At 46.9% G+C, this 25,097-nt stretch overlaps 1 long non-coding RNA gene across 3 annotated transcripts in view; it reads right to left on the bottom strand.

Moving 5' to 3' along the window:
- Positions 1–437: 437 nt before the first annotated feature.
- The window catches only part of LOC146339806 (uncharacterized), a 46,965-nt gene continuing 22,305 nt past the window's right edge, over positions 438–25,097 (bottom strand). Inside the window, exons 3-5 of one of the 3 annotated variants that reach the window (XR_014784363.1) lie at positions 6,824–6,904; positions 3,411–6,740; positions 438–1,909 (exon numbers count right to left, since the gene is read on the bottom strand). This is a non-coding gene — a long non-coding RNA (uncharacterized LOC146339806). Of the gene's footprint in view, positions 1,910–3,046; positions 3,161–3,410; positions 6,905–25,097 lie in introns of those variants that run through there. The other 2 variants (XR_014784362.1, XR_014784364.1) reach the window with 2 other exon arrangements.

Genomic DNA, 25,097 nt, shown 5'->3' on the forward strand with positions numbered 1-25,097 from the left:
CTGTGCAACATCTACATGAAACTGCTGGGGGAGGTTATTTGGAGATGTGGACTGAGGTGTCATCAATATGCATATGACACCCAGCTCCACCTCTCTTTTTCATCAAAACCACGTCAGGCAGTGGCTGTTCTGAATCAGTGCCTGGGCACAGTAATGGACTGGATGAGGGCTGAAACTCAATCCAGACAAGATGGAGGTACTGTTAGTGGGTGGTTTGTCTGCCCAGCTAGGTGATGTTCAACCTGTTCTGGAGGGGGTTGCACTCCCCGTAAAGGATCAGGTTCTTAGTTTCAGGGTGCTCTTGGACCCAGAACTGTCACTTGAGGCACAGGTGGACTCGGTGGCACGGAACACTTTCTATCAACTTAGGCTGATATACAAACTATATGTCCTTTATCTGGACAGAAATAGCCTAGCTAAAGTTATGCATGCTCTGATAACCTCTCGTCTGGATTACTGCAATGCGTTATATGTGGGGCTGCCTTTAAAAATGGTCCTGAAACTTCAGCTGGTCCAAAACAGGGCAGCGAGATTGTTAACAGGGACTGGCCAACAAGATCACATTAGACCAGTACTTTTCCAGCTGTACTGGCTACCAGTCCACATCCGGGGCTGATTCAAAGTGCTGGTATTAACATTGAAACCTCTAAACAGCTTGGGGACAGGTTATCTGAAGGGTCATCTCTTCCCATATGTACTTGCCCAGACCCAAAGATCATCTTCAGTGGTCCTTCTCCAGGAGACCCCTGCCAAAAGAAGTGAGGTGCGTGGCTACCAGGAAGAGGGCCTTTTTGTTGTGGCACCCCAGCTGTAGACTGACCTCCCTAGAGGGTTGCCTGGTACCTACATTGCTCTCTTTCTGGTGCCAGGTGGAGACCTTTTTATTCTCCCAGGAATTTTAGCATTCTAGTCTTTTAGCTCTGCTGTTTTAAATTTATCACTGTATTTTAAGTCTCTGCATTGCTGCTAGGTTTTATTCTGGTTGTACTTCTATATTGTAGTTTTAATGCTTTTATATTTTATGTTGTTTTTATGCTGTACTTTGAGTTTTAATTTTTTGAACCACTCAGAGAGCTTCAGCTATTGGACGGTATAGAAATGAAATAAATAAATATGTGGGCAGTGCAGGGAGGAAGCGGTGAGCAGAGGAGGCAGCAGCGAAAGCAGGAAGGAGGAAGGGAGGGGGTTCTTTGGCAGCAGCATGCCCAAGGGCAGCCTGAAGTCTGGCACAGGCAATGTTCTTATACCAGCTAACCTGATAAAGAATTCTGGAGAACTCAAAAGCTTACACAATCTTTTGTGCCATTTTGTTGATCCTAATAAGGTATTGCTTGATTGTAGATTTTGCACTCCCCACCCTCTGAATTCTGGATATTTTACTCATGGATCAATAGGGCTACCTTTGTTTATTATAAAACATGTATCTTGCAGTGAGAAAAGCAATTAAACAAGCATATTAGTGAGATCTCACTAAAGTGATCCTTGTGGATGTAAAGTTCTAGAGCAGCAATATTAGTATTTCACTCTTCATGCCTGACACAGGATATTGAATAAAACACGTAAAATATATTGAATTTAACTTTAAGGGGCTTATAATGGAACAGTCCAGTTTCCCCTCTGATACTTGCCTAGTGTGGTTTACTTCCACTGGTTGTGGACTTATTTGGTGTGTGTGTGTGTGTGCATGTTGGAGTGAGTAGGAAGCGACATGAGTTGCTCTGCCTTACTGCAAAATAGTTATGTTTCTATAACCCTTTTCAGACATCCATTGTTCCATGTTGAATGAACATGTGAGGAGAGGAGTGCACCAGGACCAGCTCCTCCATCGTCCCATCCATCGTGTTGAGGGTGACAGCCTGAGCAGGAAACCCTCCTGTACCAGTGGGGGCTCTCCACGCAGTTAAGAACCCTGGAAAATCAGAGAGATATTGATGTCATGGTAACTTGTGCCTGATAACTCTTCCAGGCTGTTACTTGCAGAAATAACTATCTCCCTGATAGTTTGGAGTATGCTGCCTTGTATGTGTTCCTCCATACACACAAGCAATCCTGCTGTTTGTTGCTGATCTACTTTTCTTTGGTTATATAAGCATGCTTGCTTCATACAAAACAAGCTGGATAGATCCATGATGTTGTGGACATATTCTGTATTTCCTGCCTTTCCCATTGATTCCCTTATCCCATAACTTGTGCAGGACTGTGGCTTTATTTTAATTAAAGCCTTGTCCCACTGGGCCAGTAATGACATGTCATCATGATGCATACGTAATAGCAAGGCTTCCACATAGCATCTTATTTATAACTTTCCAGAGAAAGTTGTACTTAGGGCCCCTTGAAATCAATGAGAGTTCAGCTCATCATGGCCAACTTTTCACTTTTATTTCCATGGGGCCTAAATGCAACTTACTTGCTCTGGATCCAGTCTTATGCTTCCACACTCAGGGCACAGTCCCAGCAGAATTAAACATGTTTAAAACCTACTCTGGTTAAGCATATGTTTATGTGGACCAGTCAAACAAATAGGACAGAGATCTCACCTTGGAAACACACATGCAAATTATTATTATTTATTATTTATTTATTAAATTTATTAATCGCCCATCTGGCCGGTCACCCAGCCGCTCTGGGTGATGTACAACAATAAAAACAGTTTATACAATAAAATTCAACATTAAAAACATCACATTTCTAAAATTACCCTAGCCCACCCCAAATGCCTGCCTGAACAACCATGTTTTTAATGCATGGCGGAAGCTCATTAAAGAGGGGGCATGACGGAGTTCCCTAAGGAGGGAGTTCCACAGAGTGGGGGCCACCACAGAGAAGGCCCTCTCCCTCATCCTCACCAGCCTAGCTGTCCTTGCTGGTGGGACAGAGAGAAGGCCATCCAAGGCTGATCTTGTTGAGTGGCCTATCTGGTGTTGCTGGAGGCACTCCTTGAGTTAGACTGGGCCAGAACCATATAGGGTTTTAAAGGTCAAAACCAACACCTTGAATTTGGCCCGGAAAACAACTGGTAGCCAGTGCAGCTCCTTCAGCACTGGAGTGATGTGATCTCGCCAGCGGCTGCCTTTAATCATGTGAGCTGCCGCATTCTGTACCAGCTGCAGCTTCCGAACCGTCTTCAAGGATAACCCCACGTAGAGTGCATTACAGTAGTCTAAACAAGAGGAGACCAGGGCATGTACTACCGATGGGAGCAGATGGTCGGGAAGGTAGGGGCGCAGCCGCCGTATCAGATGGAGTTGGTACAGCGCTGTCTGGCTCACAGCTGACACCTGAGCCTCCATGGACAGCTGGGAGTCTAAGATGACCTCCAAGCTGCGGACCTGGTCTTTCAAGGGTAACCATACCCCATTCAACACCAGGTCAGCATCCCCCAACCTCCTCTTGTCTCCCACCAAAAGTACCTCGGTCTTGTCGGGGTTCAGCTTCAGCTTGTTCCTCCCCATCCAGCCACTCACCGTCTCCAGACATTTGGACAGAGATTCTATGGCTAACCTTGGTGAAGATTTGAACGAGAGGTAGAGCTGCATGTCATCTGCATACTGATAACACCACACCCCAAACCTCTTGATGATAGCCCCCAGCGGCTTCACATAGATGTTAAATAGCATCGGAGAGAGGATGGAACCCTGTGGCACCGCACAAGTGAGCGGCCATGGGTCCGAAACCTCCTCTCCCAGTGCTACCCTCTGGTACCTGCCAGAGAGGAAGGACTGGAACCACCGTAATAAGGTGTCTCCAATGCCCAACCCCTCCAGGCGGTCCAGGAGGATACCATGGTCAACGGTATCAAAAGCCGCTGAGAGGTCGAGGAGAACAAGGAAGGAACATTCACCCTAATCCAGAGCCCTCCTCATATCATCCAGCAAGGCAACAAAGGCCGTTTCTGCCCCATGCCCAGGCCTGAAGCCCGACTGAAATGGATGGATCTAGATAATCAGCTTCTTCCAAGTGTGCCTTCAACTGCATTGCCACCACCCGCTCAATCACCTTGCCCCAAAAAGGCAGATTCAAGACTGGGCAAAAGTTGTTCAGAACCTGGGGATCCAAGGAGGGCTTTTTTAAAAGCAGTCTTATCACTGCCTCCTTGAGGGCTGATGGCATCACTCCCTCCTCAAGGGAGGCGTTCACCACAGCCTTGATTATATATTTGCATTGTGCAAACATGTGAAATTGGCCTGTAGAAAGATGCTTTTGTTTTTTTTAAATTTAGCCTAAGACTTGCTTAAATACTGAGAAATATATATATGCATATGTAGTTTAGTTATGGAGCAATTTCAATACCGAGTTAATTTGGAGAGTGTCCTTCCATATGGTAATTGAAATCTTGTTTCTTTTGATATTGCAAATTTTATCCTCAGTTCTTCTCAGGAGTAAAGATGACCAGAACATTAGATACACAATTCATTTTTCTGAGGTGAGATGTTCTTCACAGTTTAAAGCGGGAAAGAATAATTGAGTTCAATAATTAGAGTAATCTTCACCCTTTGGTAAGTGCTTTAGAATTTCTTGCTTTTACTAAATAATTTCACACATAATTCCACAATGCCTCAGTGACATCTGAAAATATTAATTTGAAACACATTGGATAATGCTGCTAATTACCATCCAGTTATATGGTCCTTGCATGAGTGATAAATGTAACTATATTCTTATGGCACCAAATTGCTGTTAGCTATATTTACGTGATTATATTTACAAAGCGGATAGAAAAAACTGCACAAGCAAAGGAGTTGTTGTAGAGATGCAGTTGTTCCGCTTACACTGGAATATTCCCAGAGACATCAATGAGCCTTCAGTGGTGCTTGGGACTTCTGGGTTGTGGTCAGTGGTGTCGTTATGGAAGGGCCCGCCTGAGGGCCCCTTTCAGCTCAGTCCTATGCATGTTTTGTCACTTGTGTTTTTTTCATTTTTCATGAACTCTAGTTTCAATGGTGAGGGAAAGGCACATGGTACATGCTCAGAGTTTCTCCATAACTTAGCCCTAGGATTGAAAACAGACTCATTGGCTGAATCCTGGTGAAGTCTTGGCACAAATGAAGTTACGGGGAGGAAGATACAATGAGAGGTTGTGCATAGCAAGGAGGAGGTAGAGGAGAGTTGCACAAAACATCTGTTTTTATGAAGAGTTGCTGGAGGATGGTAGGATGAGGAGGGATGGTTACATAGAGGGGAATAGAATGGTAGGGGGAGAATGTAAGTTCTCAGTGGTGAAAGAAAAGCTTCTGCATATGCTCAGAGGCACTCTATATTTAAGAACATAAGAAGAGCCATGCTGCATCAGACCAAGGTCCATCTAGTCCAGCATTCTGTTCACACAGTGGCCAACCAGATGCCCACAAGAAACCCACAAGTAGGACATGAGTGCAATAGCACCTTCCCACCCATGTTCCCCTGCTGCTAATATTGGTGAAATGTAAATAAATTCTAGTCATTCTAAATTTGCATGCATGTATATTCTTCAAAAACTTTGCTGGTTTCTTGCCTAGGAGACACCTCTAACGACCTGTGCATTTTAATACAAATTTACCCAAAAAACTATTGGGGAAGAGGTGAAGGGAAAGCAAACCCTCCCTCCCCTAAATTAGAGAACTCCCCTTCTACATGAACTGCTGCACCTATCCTTCTGAAACTTTGCTGGTTTCTTACTTAGGGACACCTCTAGGCTGTCTGTAATTTTCAGAACAATGGTCCACAAGGAAAATAAGGAGAGAAGTATGTCCTCTTTTGGAGACCTCAAAATGTCAAGGGCACCCTTGCACAAAAACCCTTGTGGCTATCATTCTGAAATTTGGAGACATGATCTCCTCTGATGGGGCAATGAATCCTGAAATGTTTATCCAATTCTTCCAAGTAAAAAAATGTTATTGACAGTTCCCTTTAAAAGAAAATCAAAATATAAACCCTGCACCTATTTTTCTGACATTGTGCAGGAGTAATCCCTTCTAGGGGGCTACTATGCTTGAAATGATCATCCAGTTCTGACCAAGAGAAAGAAGTTACAGGTGTTTTTTTAAAAATTTCCCATGGTACTCAACAGGAAGCTTACAGACTCATTTTTCCAAACCTTGACTCAGGTTTGGTGCTGAGCTGAAATGGTCCAACTACAAATTGGCCCAAGCAGAAGCGGGATGTTTTCCAAAATGCTGAATTGGGGTCTGAGTTGAAGTGGGGTGGGGGGTCAGTGCACACTTCTTATGTATGTATGTAATCTATAAACACACGCAGGCACACCACATGCACACACCATATACACACACACATAAATATATTAGAGGTGCGCTTAGATTGGAGATTATATATATATGCATGCAAATTTGTGTTATGGGCCTGTGCTCCAGATCTTTTAAGAACCTAACAACACCCCTGGTTGTGGTGTTAATGTGATTCAAATTAAGCACACATGTAAGTGATTAGATGGACAGCAGTTATGATAAGTTGAAAAGAAAGTAAAATTTTAAAACCTCACTTTTTAATATAGTAAATTAGAGATGGTTCAGCGTTTTCCAGTGGATTATGGGGGCTGTACCAGCTCAGTCCTATGAGTACAGTAGCACCTCAGAGTAAACACAGCGGATAGCATGTTTAAATGCTCCTCCACATTAAAATTTCACCACACATTCAGTTCTAACACACCTCAGAAAGAGGGGTTCTTGCGAAGTCTTCTCCCAAACATGATATCTCCAGCAAGTATAAGGAGGTGTAGAGTCCTCACCTAAAGTAGATTTTTGACACTGCGTAGAATGGAAACTGGGAAAGTTAGGATGCAAATGCTCTATACATATTTAAGGAACAGGGGATCCATTCCCCAAGTTACCTTTAGAAGAATGGCTGCAGTCTTTCACCACTGGGGAACGCGCATATATTCTGGTCCTATTTTCTGGTCCTGTCCTTTTCCCTATTTTAGGAATAGACAAGTAGGTGACTTTAAATTTGCACACATTTTAAAACATAGATTAATATACAGGCCTGGCCCAAGACATTCTGGTGCCTGAGGCAAAAGACAAGCCCCCCCCCCCAGCCTATTCCATGTACAGAAAATGACGGACTGACAGCTGAATCTTACTTCAACACTGTATTAACAAATAAAACAAAGGCAATTCAGCAGCAAGGATAAGTTTTTTTTAAAAAAAATGAGCTTGTGATATTCTACAACCGGACTATTTTTCAAGGAGTTCCTTTTCAAGCAGTTATTTTAATGTTATTAAGTATGTATGATTTTTAAAAGAAAACAAACAAAAAAGAGGAAATCAATAAGTACAGATTCCCAGCCCCCATAAGGAGAAAAACTGAACCTGGGGCAATTTAGAGAGGCTCTTCAGGGGGCAATAACTTACAAATCCCCCCAGCCATGATCAACAGGAAGCAATAAAAAGATCTGATTCTGCAAAGAGGGAGAGTTTAAGGCGAAGGCGCAGGATGCTGAAAGCCTTCGCTGTGCTTTGTCTCTCCACGTTGGATATGCTGGAGCTGCGGTTTCATTTCATTATAAAAGTTTGCCACAGATCAGGTCTGAAAAGACACAGGAGGGGAACACAGGCAATACTGAGCGATAACAACCTGACAAGTGCCACACCACAAGTCCAGCTTGCTTGGCCTCGTGGTGGGCTGTTGTGGGTGGGTGGGGAGAGGTGATGTCCTCGGCCGTGATTGGCGGCCTGAGTTGGTCCCACCAGGGGTGGGAGGGGCGGAGAGCCTTCTTAAGGCTCTCTGCACCACACCTCCTGACCTCTGCAAACACGGCTTCAAAGCAGGTGCCTCGCGCTGTGCAGCTGAAGAAACCCGACGGAAGCGATGGTGGCGGCAGCAGCTTCTGGAGAAGTGATTGCGCTTCCTCCGTGTGCAGCAGCGGCTGTGTTTGGCAGGTGGCAGTGGTGGCCAATTTTGTCCCGATTTGCCTGGTGGTTGTCCGGCTGGGGGTTTCTTGCCGCGGCATTGGCCACAGCTGCAGAGGGCGGCAAAGTTCAGCCTCCTCGGGTGCTGGACGGCGCAGATCGCACCCACTCGGGCAATCCCAGGGCTCGCAACATGGTCGGCCCTAGCATTCGGCCCAGGCTTTTTCTTGGAGGCTGTGGGGCGCCAGGATCTGTTGCGTGGAAGCGATTCTGGGCTTCCGGGTCTGAGCTGCAGGGGCTGGCTGGCCCAATGTTTGGAGGTGCCCTTGGGGTGTTAGAATTAGGGGAGTTTTCATCTCGGGGGGGTTCCCTGCAGGGGCTCAAGGGACAGTGGGCCATTGCCTTGCTCACTGAGCAGGCTTGTGTCCTGGGGCCCTGGACTGGGGTGACCAGTCAGCTCTCTGTTCAATTATTAAAATAAACAAAAAGCCCTTTTGGGTTTTTTTTTAATTCCCCTACACTTAAATTCCTGCCGAGGGCACTCCTTAGCTTCCCAGGCACTTAGCTTCGGTGGCCTGTAAGTCCAGCCAAGATGCCTCCAAAAAAAGATCAGGGGGGTAAGAAGGGAAAGGGCAAAGCCCCTCGCCCCCAAGCAAAACGGCCTCAATGGCGACATGAGTCTTCATCAGAGGGGGAGGAGGACCCCGAGTTGTCACTGATTCTGGCGCGTGTGGAGGCCATGGAAAAAGACAAAGGCCTCATGCCACCTATACCTAAGCCAACCACATCGGGTGGGTCTCTGCCAAAAAGGACTAGATGACAGACCCAGCACACATTACTGTTTTCTCTTTCAGAGCGCCTAGATGCTATTGAGGCATCTTCCAGCTCTGCTTCCATGCTGACTTCCGCACCAGCTGCTCCCCCTACAGCTGAAGGATCAACACTGGCTGTGTCACAGCCATCCAGGCCGGCGGCTGCCTCGTTATCCGCTTCTTCGGGGGACCTTGCCCCGTCTGTTATAGCTGCGGGTGAGGCAAATTTCCCTAATACTTTCATTGGTCAGGGTGGGGCCCGATGTGTCAGGGTGGACACTGAGCCCATAGAATCCCAGAGTAGTTCTGATTCTGAGGAAGAGGAGCTGCTCCTGGGAGAGGAGCGTGCTCATCCTTCCCAGGGCCAACAGCTGACAGAGATTCCTCCCACCGGCATTGCTAGCATAGATAGCAGTCCTGGGAGTGACAGAGCGCGGGAAGCAGACTTGCTGGACGTGCGACACCGACGCAGGGAGCGGCGCCAAATGGAGGGCGCGGAAAGGAGGCGTAGTGCCCAGTTGGCACGCAAACAACGGTTGCGACCAGAGGATCCAAGGGAAAAGGGGAGGGACTCTCCCTAGCCCATAAGTTCAGGGTCTTAGGGCATAGGTACTCTGCTACTCATATCTAGTTGCTAACAGTGGAGTTGTTAAGTTGTAAAAGAGGAATAAAGCTTTGAAAAGAATCCCTTTGTCTGTGTCTGGACTTGGCTACTGGATTAGACTGAGAGAGGCCTCCAAGGAGCCCTTGACACGATGGGGCCATGGGGATGGCTTCCATGGACATCAACCCCAAGATGGCCCTTTGCTCCGTTTGTCAGAGATCATGCTGACCCAAACGCAGTGGGGAGTGGGAGTTTTCCCCAAGTAGTTCTGCAGCACTCACCTGTCCCTGTTACACCAGCAGGCGGGTCAGCTACAGCACATTCCAGCTATGACACTCTTGTGGCTGCAAGTGTACTGGACACTACTTTCTACCCCCAGACCCGTACTGGAGGGGAAGAAACCCCCCTTTCGGGGCCTTCTGCGGGGTACCCTGTTGCTCAGCCTGAGGCTGGTGCATGTCAGCCTTCTCCAGCTATGACTGCATGTGCGTTGGTCTGGCAGGGCCCAGCAGGCCCTGCTGATGCAGCCCAGTCTCAATCCTCCTTGATACATGCAGACCCATGTGCCAATGTGGGCAAGGATGCCATACCCACTGGTAGTACATCCACACCGCTGGGTTTTCACCTTTTGCCTGCCACTAAGGATAAGATTTTGCACGGAGAATGTTTTCTCCTTATTATTTCACGACCCTGACCCCAAAGATAAGGAGAAATCAGGTGATAAGGACCAAGATAAAGGCAGGTGAAAGAAAGTCGCCCGCACCTGGACCAATTGGCTGCCAGGTTTTCTGATTTATATGGGGGTGTTACCACAAAAATTCCCCGGGCGGGGGTGAGTACTCACCAAATATTTGGATATGATCTATAGAGCATACTCCAAATATGAGGGTGGGGCATGGCTGGCCTACGACAAGGCCTTTCATATGAGGGCCACAGTAGACCCCTCCCTTTGCTGGGACGTCAAGGAACAGGTCCTGTGGCTTCAGTTCATGACCTTGGCTAGGCCAGGATTTGGCAATAGATCAGACAGCGGTCATATTCTGGCCAAACAGTCACCCACTTCAACCGTTCGGCCGAATGTGGGGCAGGTGGTTCAACACCGCTTGCTTTGCTGGGAGTACAACAGCTCCAGAGGCTCCTGTTCCTGAAACCCATGCCGCTTCCACCATGAATGTTCCATTTGTGGCGGACAGCATCCATGTACCATATGTCCCAGATTCAAGGGTTGGCGGGGTCACACACGGGAGGGTCAAGGCAGCAGGAAATCCGGGGGAGGGCAACAACCTCCTCCCAAAGCGACCTAGCCCGGTCAAGCTCGAGCCCCTCTGGTGGCTCCTGGGGAGATATCTGCAGATGGAAGATGCGATTTACCTAGACCAAGGCTTTACCCATGGTTTTAAAATCCCTTCTCAGGGCAAACGTAAAGTGCAATTTTCTAAGAATCAGAACTCTGTTCTCAGTATGATTCAGCGGGTAAAAGCCAAAATTGACAAGGAAGTGGCTTCAGGGCAGGTTCTCGGCCCATTTGCAGCAGCATCTGTCCCTAACCTATGGATTTCTCCCCTGGGCATCGTTCCCAAAAAGGCGAGGGGGGAATACAGTTTGATTCACAACCTCTCCTTCCCAAAGGGTGATTCTGTAAATGATGAGATCCCAGAGCATTTATGTTCTGTGCATTACACTCCCTCTGATTCCGCAATATCCATTGTCCGGAATCTCGGGCATGTGGCATTGATGGGCAAGTGCAACATAAAGTCTGCATTTCGCATCTTGCCTGTCAATCCTCTGGATTTTGATCTTCTAGGGTTTTGTTTTCAGGGCATGTTTTACTCGGACAGGGCCCTTTCCATGGGATGCTCCATCTCCTGCACTATGTTTAAGAAGTTCAGCACCTTCTTGGAATGGGCAGTGAGAGATAGAATGGGGACCCCGAACGTGGTCCATTATCTGGATGACTTTTGTTTACTGGCTCTCACGATTCTACGCAGTGCACCGACTTAATGCTGCATTTCGCCTCTATGGTGGACGAGCCAGGTGTCCCTCTGGCTCACGAAAAAGCAGAGGGCCCATCTTCAGCTTTAATGTTTTTAGGGATTGAGTTAGATATGACCAACCAATGTTGCAGGCTCCCAAATGACAAACTCTTGGTCCTGAGGGAAAAGATACACATAATACTGCGATCCCGCAAAATCACCTTGCATGCATTGCAAGAGGTGGTTGGTCATTTAAATTTTGCATGTCCGGTAGTCGCCCCAGGTCGGGCCTTCCTAAAATGGCTTTGCTCAGCCATGTGTGGACTGCAGCGACCACACCACTGTACCAGGGTCACCTCGGCCGTGCAACTTGACCTCGAGGTTTGGCTTCAAGTTTTGCAGGAGTTCAATGGCGTCTCCTTTTGGAGGGGCGAGTTGCTCCTGGAGGCTGACTTGCAGGTTCATTCTGACACTGCTGGGTCCCTGGGATTCGGGGTGATTTGGGGTGATTGTTGGTGTGTGGAACTATGGCCTGAGGGTTGGTTAGCAGGCCAAGTTGCCAAGGATTTAACATTGTTGGCATTTTTCCCAATCTATGTAGCTGTGCACATATGGACTGACCAACTTGCCAATTCGGTGGTTCACTTTGATGTGACAATTAGGCCACCGTCCACATCATCAACACCCTGTCTTACAGCAATGCCAGAGTTATGTCGTTGATAAGGGCATTCAACAAAAATCATGCTGCATTGCCTGCGACATAATATCTGGTTCCGTGCCTGACATATACCTGGCCTAGACAATCCGATTGCCCATGCTTTGTCGTGTAACCAGGTCGCACGGTTCCGGGAATTGGCCCCTTGGGCATGTCCATTGCCAGACCCCATGCCAGCAGCACTATGGGAGATTGGTGGACTGGGGTGGAGCTCGCCATGATGAACTCCATAGCTCCTAGCACCAGAGCTGCTTACAACAAGGCAGGTAAGAAATTGCATGATTTATGATGCAATCGGCAGTTACAACAATTATGGCCCATCCTAGTAGACCACCTTTTGAAGTTCTGTGTGGCTTGTGGAGTAAGGGGCTTTCGGCAAGGACCATCAGCAGCAAGCTGGCAGCTCTGGCCTTTTGGTCCAAATTGAAGGGCGTGGCTGACAACACTCTCAATTTCAGGGTCTGACAAGCCATCCAGGGCTGATCCAGGATGTCACCCCCAGCCATAGCTTCCAGGCACCCCCTTTCACTGGACATCCTCTTAGGTCTCCAGAGATTGTGGCCATCCATATGCGCTTCGCATTTTGAAGCAGCATTGTTTCATGCAGCTGCCTTAATGGCTTTCTTTGGGGCTCTACGGATTTCCAAACTGGTCATGACATCGAAAGGTGATGTATCTGGCAGAGCTCTGCAATATTCTAACATCTGGGTCTACCCAGATGTTGTTCAGATTCTGCTTTGGCGGTCCAAGACTGATCAGACTGGTAGGCGTGCCTTCTAGGCTGTGTCTGCAAGTCTATGATCCCTAGTTGGACCAGGACAAATGTCTTTACAAGGCTGAACACAACCTGCATATAGCATGTAAAAGCCAAAATGAAAAGAGCACTTTTGGCACAGGCCAGGGGTTCTCACTCTTTCCTCCACCACCTAAAACCACTACTGATCATGCTACGTCAAAGGACCTTTATGAAAATTATAAAGCTGCCTAGACTATTGGGAGCAGCTGGTCTGGTGGAGCAGGTGGGAGGTGGATGCTCAAAATCCCGGTTCCACATGACCCTTTTAATCCTGGCATATATATATATATATATATATATATATATATATATATATATATCCCCTTCATGGATCACTGCCTTGTTGTGGCGAAGGGGCTTGACATTTATGCTTCACATAACTCAGTGAAGCCATAAGCTATGCTGTGCCGGGCCACCCAAGACAGACAGGTCATGGCAGAGAGTTCTGACAAAATGTGGTCCACTGGAGAAGGAAATGGCAACCCACTCCAGTATTCTTGCCAAGAAAACCCCATGGAACGTATCACAAGGCTAAAAGAGATGATGCCAGAAGATGAGCCTCTCAGGTCGGAAGGTGTCCAATATACTACTGGGGAAGAGCAGAGGGTATTTCCAAGTAGCGCCAGAAAGAGTGAAGCGGCTGGGCCAAAGCCGAAAGGACACTCAGCTGTGGATGTGTCTGGTGGTGAAAAGAAAATCCAATGCTGTAAAGAACAATATTGTTTAGGAACCTGGAATGTCAGATCAATGAATCAAGGTAAGCTGGAGGTGGTCAAACATGAGATGGCAAGATTGAACATCGACATCTTGGGAATCAGTGAACTAAAATGGACAAGCATGGGCGAATTTAATTCAGGTGACCATCATATCTACTATTGTGGGCAAGAATCCCTTAGAAGAAATGGAGTAGCACTCATACTCAACAAAAGGGTGGGAAAAGCAGTACTGGGGTACAATCTCAAAAATGATAGAATGATCTCAGTACGAATCCAAGGCAAACCATTCAACCTCACAGTAATTCAAGTCTATGCCCCAACCACTGATGCCGAAGAAGCTGAGGTTGATCGGTTCTATGAAGACCTACAACACCTTCTAGAACTAACACCAAAAAAAGATGTCCTCTTCATCATAGGGGATTGGAATGCTAAAGTAGGAAGTCAAGAAATCACTGGGATAACAGGCAGGCATGGCCTTGGTGTACAAAATGAAGCAGGACAAAAGCTAATAGAGTTTTGCCAAGAGAACACGCTGATCATAGCAAACACTCTTTTCCAACAGCACAAGAGATGACTCTACACATGGACATCACCAGATGGTCAATATCGAAATCAGATTGATTATGTCCTTTGCAGCCAAAGCTGGAGAAGCTCTATACAGTCAGTAAAAACAAGACCTGGAGCTGACTGTGGCTCAGATCATGAGCTTCTTGTTGCAAAATTTCGGCTTAAATTGAAGAACGTAGGGAAAACCACTAAACCATTCAGGTATGACCTAAATCATATCCCTTATAAATATACAGTGGAGGTGAGGAATAGATTTCAGGGATTAGACCTGATAGACAGAGTGCCTGAGGAACTATGGACGGAGGTCCATAACATTGTTCAGGAGGCAGCAACGAAATCCATCTCAAAGAAAAAGAAATGCAAGAAAGCCAAGTGGCTGTCTGATGAGGCTTTACAAGTAGCTGAGGAAAGAAGGGAAGTGAAACTCAAGGGAGAAAGGGGAAGATATATCCAACTGAATGCAGAGTTCCAGAGAATAGCAAGGAGAGACAAGAAGGCCTTCTTAAATGAACAATGCAAAGAAATCGAAGAAAACAACAGAATGGGAAAGACTCGAGATCTCTTCAAGAAAATCGGAGATCTCAAGGGAATGTTTTGTGCAAAGACGGGCATGATAAAGGACAAAGAAGGCAGGGACCTAACAGATGCAGATGAGATTAAGAAGAGGTGGAAAGAATACACAGAAGAACTATACAGGAAAGATCTTAATGTCCCTGATAGCCATGATAGTGCGGTCACTGAACTTGAGCCAGACATCCTCGAGAGTGAAGTCAAGTGGGCCTTAGGAAGCATTACTAACAACAAAGCTAGCGGAGATGACAGTCTTCCAGCTGAGCTATTTCAAATCCTAAAAGATGATGCTGTTAAAGTGCTGCATTCAATATGCCAACAAATTTGGCACACTCAACAATGGCCGCAAGACTGGAAAAGGTCAGTTTACATTCCAATTCCAAAGAAGGGCAACACCAAAGGGGGTTCAAACTACCGCACAATTGCGCTCATTTCACATGCCAGCAAGGTGATGCTCAAAATCCTACAAGCTAGGCTTCAGCAGTATGCGAACTGAGAACTACCAGAAGTACAAGCTGGGTTTCGAAGAGGCAGAGGAACAAGAGATCAAATCACCAACATTCGCTGCATCATGGAGAAAGCAAGAGAATTCCAGAAAAACATCTATTTCTGCTTCATTGACTACACTAAAGCCTTTGATTGTGTGGATCACAACAAACTGTGGCAAATTCTGAAAGTGATGGGAGTACCAGACGACCTTACCTGTCTCCTCAGAAACCTGTACAAGGGTCAAGAAGCAACAGTAAGAACCAGACATGGAACAACCGAGTGATTCAAAATTGGGAAAGGAGTACGACAAGGCTGCATATTGTCACCCTGCTTATTTAACTTATATGCAGAGTACATCATGAGAAATGCTGGGTTGGATGAATCAGAGGTCGGAATTAAGATTGCTGGGAGAATTATCAACAACCTCCGATATGCAGACGACACCACCCTAATGGCAGAAAGCGAAGAGGATCTAAAGAGCCTCTTGTTGAGGGTGAAAGAGGAGAGTGCAAAAGCTGGTTTGAAACTCAACATTAAAAAAACAAAGATCATGGCATCTGGCCCTATCACTTCCTGGCATATAGAAGGGGAAGAAATGGAAGCAGTGACAGATTTTACTTTCTTGGGCTCCAAGATCACTGCAGACGGTGACTGTAGCCATGAAATTAAAAGACCCTTGCTCCTTGGGAGGAAAGCTATGGCCAACCTAGACAGCATAGTAAGAAGCAGAGACATCACCTTGCCGACAAAGGTCCGTCTAATCAAAGCTATGGTTTTCCCAGTAGTAATGTATGGCTGTGAGAGCTGGACTGTAAGGAAGGCTGAGCGCCGAAGAATTGATGCTTTCGAACTGTGGTGCTGGAGAAGACTCTTACGAGTCCCCTGGACTGCAAGGAGGTCAAATCAGTCCATCCTAAAGGAAGTCAACCCTGAGTGCTCATTGGAAGGACAGATACTGAAGCTGAAGCTCAAATATTTTGGCCACCTAATGCGAAGAGAAAACTCTCTGGAAAAGACCCTGATGCTGGGAAAGACTGAAGGCAAAAGGAGAAGGGGACGGCGGAGGATGAGATGGCTAGATAGCATCACCGATGCAATGAATATGAACTTGAGCACGCTCCGGGAGAGAGCGCAGGACAGGAAGGCCTGGCGTGCTATGGTCCATGGGGTCACGAAGAGTCGGACACGACTGAACGACAATATATATATATATATATATATATATATATATGAAGAAATTGAATTTATTATTTTTGTTAAGGAGTTTCTACCAAAAGGTAAAATTACAGTAAAACAAATCAAAAACAAAAACAATAAAACATCACAATAGAAAATAATGATATAAAAGCAGTCAACAGAAACAAAAACCAACACCAAGCACCATAAATGTGATGTGATGTACAGAGTATCAGAAAGCTGGGAAAAACAGAAAGGTCTTTTTCTAGAGCCAAAAGGACAGCAAGGAGTCAGCAAGGTGAGCTTCCCTAGCAAGAGCATCCCACAGTCGGGGTGCTACCACCATGTAGTCCCTTTTCCCTGCAGCACATCTGAGATGATGGAAGCACCCGAAGAGGGGCCTCTGTTGATGGTCTGAAGAGTAGAGGCAGGCATAAGTGGAGGTCAGCGGTCCTTCAGGTCTTCCCGTCCCAAGCCATGAAGGCCTTTAAACCTCAAACCCAGTATTTTAAATTGAACTCAGAAATAGAAGGCAGTGTTGAAACACAGGCCTAATGTGACACCCCCCTCCCATCAGTCCCAGTTAATAACCTTGCAGCTGTATTTTGGGCTAATCACAGTTTCTGAATCATCTTCAAAGGCAGGCCCACATATAACACATTACAGTAGTCTAATCTGGAAGTTACAAGGGCAGGGATCTCTGAGACCAGGCTATCTCTATTCAGGTAGTGTTTCAGCTGGCACACTGGCCCGAGCTGGAAGAAGGCATTCCATGCCATGGAGGCAACCTATGCCTCCCATGACAAAGATGGATCAATGAGCACCCCCTGATTGCAAACTTGTTCGTTCAGGGGGAATGCAACCCTATCCAGCACCGGGTGAACACCACTAGCCCGGGCAGATGAACCATCCACCAGCAGGACCTCCATCTTGTCTGGGCTGAGCTTCAGTTTACTGGCAAATTTCCTAGGCAAAGAGCAATGTAAACAGGAAATCAGAAACACACTCACATTTGACAAAAGCAGTTAACTGTATATATTAGACCATATAACTCACTATGTGTTTTGATAACTGAGATAATGTCCTTTCAGAAGGTAACATGAGACCATAAGAAGACCAGTTTTGGATCAGACCGAAGGCCTGTCTAGTCCAGTATTCTGTTCCCACAGTGGCCAATCAGGTGCCTGTGAGAAGCCCACAAGCAGGACATGAGTGCAATGGCGCCCTCTTGCTCATGTCCCCCAGCACCTGGCCTTGGGAGGCATCCTCGCTCTCTCTCATATTGGAGATAATACATAGCCATCATGACTAATAAGCCACTGATAGCCTTTTCTTCCATGAATTTGTCTAATCCCCTTTTAAGGAATTGATACATTAGAGCACACAGATGCCCCCTTTTGCCTGTAGGAAGTAGCAATCAAAGGAATACATAGAAATGATTCATATTTCAAAATTGCCCAGATACTTTGGCATTGTGTCTTGTGAGGTTTTTTCAAAAGATTAACCAAGACAACATCACAACTTTAAAGGGAAGGTAGGGCCATGCATAAGAGTCTAATCCCTTTGCTTTGACTTCTTACTTATCTAAGGAACATGTAAAATAATATCAAGCTGCCTTGTTGAACACAAAAAGTTATTTTTGGGCCTCTCACTCACTCCCCTCTGTACTTAGGCCTCTAGCATAGGCTATGTGACGAATGTTTAGAAAGCCAAGCAAAAGATCAAGAATGTAAACTCTGATTGCTTTCTCCTTCTGTGGATTCAATTATTCCTCTCCCATGCTGACAGACTTTCAAAGCAGTGACTATATACTACTCAGTAAGCATCATGGGTCACATCCAGCACTTTTCTGTGCCATGCCTTATTATTCCACCTTTGCACGAAGACAGTTTCACTTCTGGGGCAGCAATGGCCAAGCCAAGCTTTGCATTCAAGTATTCCCAGCATGGAGCTTTCTCCTCGATCTTAAGACTTTAGAATGAGTAAGAAACATTCATCTCTACGTCTCTCACACACTCTTTTAAAGAAAACATTTTTGCAAAGTGAAAAACAACAGATTGAAATGGCCATTTGACAACTGAATTCTGATCATCTCCTGAGACAGAAGGTGACTTTCCCCATAGCCTATCTTGGATCCAAGAGTTTTTCCAGATGACTAAAGTGTTTCCTTTGCTGCATTTTACCTTTTGTGGTATAGTCCTGCATGCGCCATATCACAGGCTATAGAACAGGGGTGGGCAACCTTTTTTTGGTGTTTCCTCGTGGGTAATCTGTTGAGGGCTGCATATCAGTAGTAAGCAGGGCCAAAGCCAACAGAGAAAGAGCCACCCCTTTCCTTTTTCTCTTTCTGTCATCCCCCCGCCCCGTCTCTCTCTCCCTCCCTTCCCACACAGTGGACTGCCAGAGTATGGAAAAATTGTTCTTGCCAGAGGTCTGAATTGGTTTCATGCAGAGGGCTTTTGAAACTGGGCTAAGGGCCACTGGAGGCTGGTGGCTTCGATATCAGTGGGGCACCTCAGATAGCTCCTTCAGAGTTCTGACTGAAACCCAGAGCAGATTCACTGCCCCACTTACATTAGAGCTACCAGCCTCTACTGCTGCCAGCCACATGAAATTAGGGACCATGAGCCCAGTCCTCAGCCCAGGGCCACAGGTCCCCCCCCCCCTTGTGTTAGATAAAAATAGTCCTTGCTTTCGGTTTAGAAGGAAAGGATGCCAGGCAGGCAGCAGTGGATCCAACACTATTTTATTGAAACGTTTTGCAAAACGGGTGCAGAGCAGTCTGGACCTCGAGACACGTGTGCAAAAGCCTTTTATACCATATTGCTTCTATTGTTCTTACTAGTAACCAATGAAACAGTTAGTACATCGGCTCACCAAGTCAATAGCCAATAAACAGTTAGTATTAGCTTACCAAACTGTTAGTCATGAGCACGTCAGTATGATTTTCTTTTTGCTCTGCCTACATTCTTCGCCACTCGGGCTTTTATGTAACTTGAGACGCCAACAGTTACGGAGTCTCTTTTTCTAACAATTCCCTCCTTTAAGTCTTTATTCATGTCTTAAAGCGTTTAAAACGGAGCCTCTTTATTGGTACAATAAAGCAAGAGCATCTGTTTTGACAGCGGTTTTTATCAGTCGCTGGGATAAGCTTTTAACACAGGGGATAATGCAACAACTAAATAACACTATAACTTTTATCATCACTACAAGCGAAATAAGGATTGAGGCTGCTAGGTGTTTCCATTTTTCAAACCATTTCTCTGACCAGGCAGTCACGGGGTTATTAATCTTTGAATTCTTGGCTAATTCTTCAGACAAGGCGGTGAGGCCCTGCAAAGCCCTTGTTACCGTGCCATCTGGGGCAGTGTTGTTAGGGATGAAGGTGCAACACCGTCTACCTAGCATGACACAAACCCCTCCTTTTTCTGCTAACATATTAAGAACACGCTGATTTTTCCAAGCCATTTGGCTGGTGGCATTTAGTTGCTCAGCCAATCTCTTTATAGCATCACGGGTATAGTTTATTGAGAGTCTGGCACTTTTTCTTTCCCCATGCGTTAGGGTGCTGGAACAAACGGATCACACAGGTGAGGAGGGAAGGAGTGTCTCATCTCAGTGGAAAGGGCAGCACCTTTGCTACAGATCTCCCTGTGGCACAAACAAAACAGTCAGACTTATTTAAAGACTTGGCTGTATACTTTATCCACTCTAACCACACATTATCAGTTTCCTCTGTTATTGGGATCTCTAACCTGGTTCTCTAGGGACGCCTCTCTTTCTCAGGGATCTGTACCAGAAGTGGTCTGAGGGCTGTAGGTGTGACATTTTGGGGTTTTATCTTAAAGCTGTCAAGCCCAAGTCTTTGAGGTATCACCATTTATGTTAATATTTTTTTTGACTAACATTACCAACACCACCCACAATACTTGCTTCATATTACAAGTTTTTTGTAATTCGATCACGAGCTTCTCTCAGATGTTGTGACTTGTATATTACAGGTGATTGTGGCTCCTGGATGGCTTCTTCGCCTGTGTCCCTGGCAGCTTCCGGAGGGGTGCCAGGGAGCAGAGGACTGTTGCCCGTGTCCTTCTGTTCTTTCCAGGTGACAGAAGGAAGCAAGGGTCGCCTAAATGGCTTTATCTAGCTGCAATGTGTCCATTTGCTAGAACCCACAAGCTTTACACACGAGTGGCTGGTTGGTCTTACCAAATAAGGCCCCTCCCGCCCTTCCTTTAAAGCTTCTTTATTCTACCTTTTCAGCAACACCTCGTCTCCCGTCTGGAAGAGATGGATAGGTGCATCTAACGGCAGTCTCTGTAACGGAACGGAATAAGCTCGTAGCTGTGAAAGAACAGACTGTAGAGAAGTCAACTGATCTCTTAGCATCTGATCACCCACCTCCCACTTGACTTCCTCCCTCTTTCTGCAGTGTACCCGAGGCGGGAACCCAAACATCAGTTCGAAGGGGGACAATTTTATGTCCTTTCTTGGCATCTTTCGAAGCTTCGTTAAAGCTATTGGCAGAGCCTCAACCTAAGTGAGCTTCACCCCTTGTTGGAGTTTGGTTAAAGTCTCCTTGAGGCTCTGATTGATTCTTTCAACCTGTCCACTTGCCTGGGGCCTCCAGGGGCAATGTAAATGCCACTCTACTCCCAGAGCTTGTGCCATCCCCAGTGTAATAACTGAGGTGAAATGTGAGCCCTGATCGGACTCTATAACTTCGGGCAGGGAGAACCGGGGCACCACCTCCTGTAACAATTTAGCAACAACAGTTTTAGCTTGGCAGTTTCTACATGGAAACGCCTCTACTCACCCTGTCATTTGTCATACTATTACAAGCAAATACCTGTAACCCCTACATGGTGGCATCTCAGCAAAATCAATTTGCACCCTCTGGAAAGGATAGTAGGCCTATGGTCGCCCTCCTTTTGGAGGAGGGGGGAGCCCTGGGAGGGTTGGTCTTCTGGCAGACTTTATAGGTTGCGGCCAGTCGGTGGGCACATACAGTTATGCTAGGGGAGACAAACAGCCTCTTGCAATAGTCAATCATGGCTGATGCTCCAGGGTGTCTAAGAGAATGGTGAACTTGTTTTAGAACAACCCTCTGCAGGCTCTGTGGAAGAAGCAGTCTTCCATCTGTCATCTGGATCCATCTGTCATCGCAGGGACTTATTCCGTGTTCTTGTGCCATCCGTAACTCAGCAGGGGAGTATGTGGGGCGCTCTTTTCTTTTGGGTAGAATGAGGAATGTTCCTTGGATTCCCTCTTTGGCTGCTCTTTTTGCGGCCTCATCTGCCTTCTGGTTTCCCTGTCTCCATTTTTCCTCTTTTTCTTTCCCATGGGCTCGGACGTGGACAACAGCTACTTGTGAGGGTAGCTGGAGGGCATCTAGAAGATCCACTATTAGGCCGCCATTAGCCACTGGAGGTCTGTTTGCTGTAAGGAATCCCTTCTCTTTCTACAGTTGCCCATGAGCATGCACAACGGCGAAGGCATTTTTGCTATCGGCATACTCGCTTCCTTTTGCTTGCCTGCAGGGCTCTTGTTAAGGCTACCAACTTAGCGGATTGGGCGGAGAAATGAGGAGGCAACCTTTCTTTGTGCACATTTTTGTCTAGAGGGCCGCTCTTGTGTAGCTCCTTCTATCTAGCATATAGCTAGACCCATCTACAAACAGATCTCTGGCTCCCTCTATTGGTTCATCCTCAAGGTCCGGTCGGCCTTTGGTGTCTAGGTCTAATACTTCAAGGCAGTCATGATCTGGGAGTCCTGATCCATTTGTGCCCAGTAATGTTGGCAGTAGTGTGGTGATATTAAAGCTAGAGCAAGCCTTAAAAGTGAGGTTTTCGTTTGTTAGTAAACCTATTTCATATCGGGAATGCCGGGCTGGGTTGAGAAATTTGCTTCCTCCTCCTGATCTCAAAATTTGCGGCACTCTTGTTGTTGTTCAGTCGTTCAGTCGTGTCCGACTCTTCGTGACCCCATGGACCATAGCACGCCAGGCCTTCCTGTCCTGCGCTCTCTCCCGGAGCGTGCTCAAGTTCATATTCATTGCATCGGTGATGCTATCTAGCCATCTCATCCTCTGCCGTCCCCTTCTCCTTTTGCCTTCAATCTTTCCCAGCATCAGGGTCTTTTCCAGGGAGTTTTCTCTTCGCATTAGGTGGCCAAAATATTGGAGCTTCAGCTTCATTATCTGTCCTTCCATTGTCATTCTCTCGGCTTTGGTACAGATCAGAGCTGCTGCCGCTACTGCTCTTAGGCAACTTGGCCATCTTCATGCTACGACATCTAGGACTTTGGAATAATATCCCACTGGTCTCCAAGAGGGCCTTTTTCGCTGGCAAAGCACTCCTCAAGCTATGCCCTTATTTTCACGCACATAAAGTCTAAATGGCCGGCTGGGATTTGGTATGGCCAGTGCGGGTGGTGACACAAGAGCAGCTTTAAGACTGAGGAAAGACTTACTTATTCTTTCTGCAGCGCCTCATGCAGCGGCCGCGCTGTCTCCCCACAGTTTGCTATCCATAGTCGGCAGAATCCGGTCAACTCCAGGTAGGCCCTCAATTCGTGGGGGGACTTAGGGACAGGAGTGCCACGGATGACTCCGACTCTTTCTTGCCCTAGGCTCCGAGTCCCTTTAGTTAAGTGGTGGCCTAGGAATTTTACAGTTGGTTGGGCCAACTGTACTTTTTCTTTTGACACTTTATAACCCCCCCTAGATGGTTGACTCTGTTTTCTATTAGGCTCTAGTCTTCAGTGGCCTCTGGGGTGGATTTTTCTGCAACCTTTAAAAGGGCCATTTGGTAGTTACTACTCTGCTGTTTAGGGAGCCGTATCTCCATCCTTCCATCAGGAGTAAAAGCAATCTCAATTTGGAGTTTAGTCAATGAGTCCCTCCCTAGCAATGCCACCAGACAGGAGGGGGTACAGACAAATGCATGTTCTAGGTGTGTTTTTCCAACCTTGGTGAACAGGGGACGAGAGAGGGGCACTTGGGTTGCCCTTCCCTCGACCCCCATTATGGTGGTGAACCCCCCCACCTCCCGTTGGGAGCTCACTGAGGGGGAGGACGGACGGGGCGGCCCCTGTGTCTACAAGGGCTTTGTAGGAGCGGCCCCCAACCTTTATTTTGACCATGGGGTCCCGTCTTGCCTCAGAGATGGCTAAGAGGGGGCCGGGCCCCGGTCTGTCTTAATCTCTTTCCTGTTCATACAGAACTCTCTGCGCTCCTCCCGTATTTTCCCCTCTCTCTTTCTGCTTCAAAGCCTCACAGTCACGCTTCCAGTGTCCCATTTTCTTACAAAAGGCACATTGATCTTTCCCCAGGGGAGATCCTTTCCTTCCCCCTTTCCTCCCCTTTCTAGCTCCCTCTTTGTCAGGTTTAAGAACCGCAGCAAGGAGCTTGGCCTGCTTCTTGTCTTTTTCTTTTTCTCGCCTCTCATAAACCTTTTGAGCTACTTCAACTAAAACTCCTAGGTCAGCTGCCAAGCCTCCTTCAACTTTTTGCAACTTTTTTCTGATGTCTTGGCAGCTATTTCCCACGAACTGAGTCGTGAGGATCCTTAAATTATTTGGATCATTCAAGTCAATGTCAGTATATTTGGTGAAGGCTTCCCTTAGCTTTCGGAGGAACACAGCAGGAGGCTCGTTTTTGTCTTGTTTTAAAGTCAGAACTTTTTGCAAATTGGGGGCCCTCTGCGCAGCTTGTCTCATGCCTGCTAAAATGAGCCAAAAATACGGCATGCCTCTGCCTTTGTGCAGCGGTGGCTAGTCTCTGATCAGGCTGTCTTAAAGGCAACACTGCTGCTATCTGATCTTCGGTCACAAGGGGGAGCTCCTCCCTAAGCTTGGCGCGCGCCGGCAAGAATAATCGGTTTCTGACTAAGGAAACAAGTGTTTAATAACATCTGTGTGTCGTCCCAGGTAGGATTGTGTGTGAGCCTCACATTTTCTATTAAGGACAACAATGGACTGGGGTCCTCCTCAAAGGAGGGGTTAAATTGTTTCCAATTTTACAAGTCAGATGTCGTGAATGGGACATAAACAAACAACATCCGTTGAGGATATTGGGTGGTAGGGTCGGGGACCTCTCTAATAGGGAAGTTCAATTTTTTCTTAGTTATCACAGGGAGGGCCAAGGACATACATTTAATTACCCATGGGGCGGGCCTGCCGCCGAGGGGTGCACAAGTTGCCCACGAATCAATATAAGGGAACTGGTCCCAACTTCCCCTCTGTGCTACTGTAGTTCGCACATCAGATACCAAGGTTGGGTCAAAAGACCCCTCAGGTGGCCATTTGGGTTCTAATACTGGCCATTCCCGAGTGCAAAAAAAGACAAGACGATCCTTTGTCATCTTAGTTCTATAATCTTGCTTAAAACGTGACCAATTGCGCAAACAACACTCCAAGGGCGTATGGGACTTCTTCGCAGACTTAGATTGGGACCCGCCCATGACGGTGGGAATTTCAGTCAGCAATTCTTGCGCTTCGCCCTCCTCTGACCTAGCCCGTCTCCGGGGTAAGGAAATGCAGATCGGGGCTCCCCACTCGCTTCGCCCGTAGGCGTCTCACACAAGCACAAACACACCACCGTCCCGCGTTTATCCCCTAATGTAAGCTGTTTCACTTACCCCAAAAGCCTCTTCTGTCCCGCCCGCAGCTGCGTCCAGCTGCTTATTGATCCACTGCCGGTGCCTAAAAGGAGTGATCACGTCTCCCTCTTCCTCTGGCGTTGGTCCCCGAGCGCCTCGGCCGCCGCCATCGTGAGGAGAAGGCAGTGTAAACAACCGCCTGTGGCCACTTCTCCTCCATGGCCCCTCGGCTCAGCGC

Source organism: Heloderma suspectum, chromosome 7 (genome assembly GCF_057233095.1).
Source record: "Heloderma suspectum isolate Gila_16-S chromosome 7, 16-S_ref, whole genome shotgun sequence".
Classification (NCBI taxonomy): domain Eukaryota; kingdom Metazoa; phylum Chordata; class Lepidosauria; order Squamata; family Helodermatidae; genus Heloderma; species Heloderma suspectum.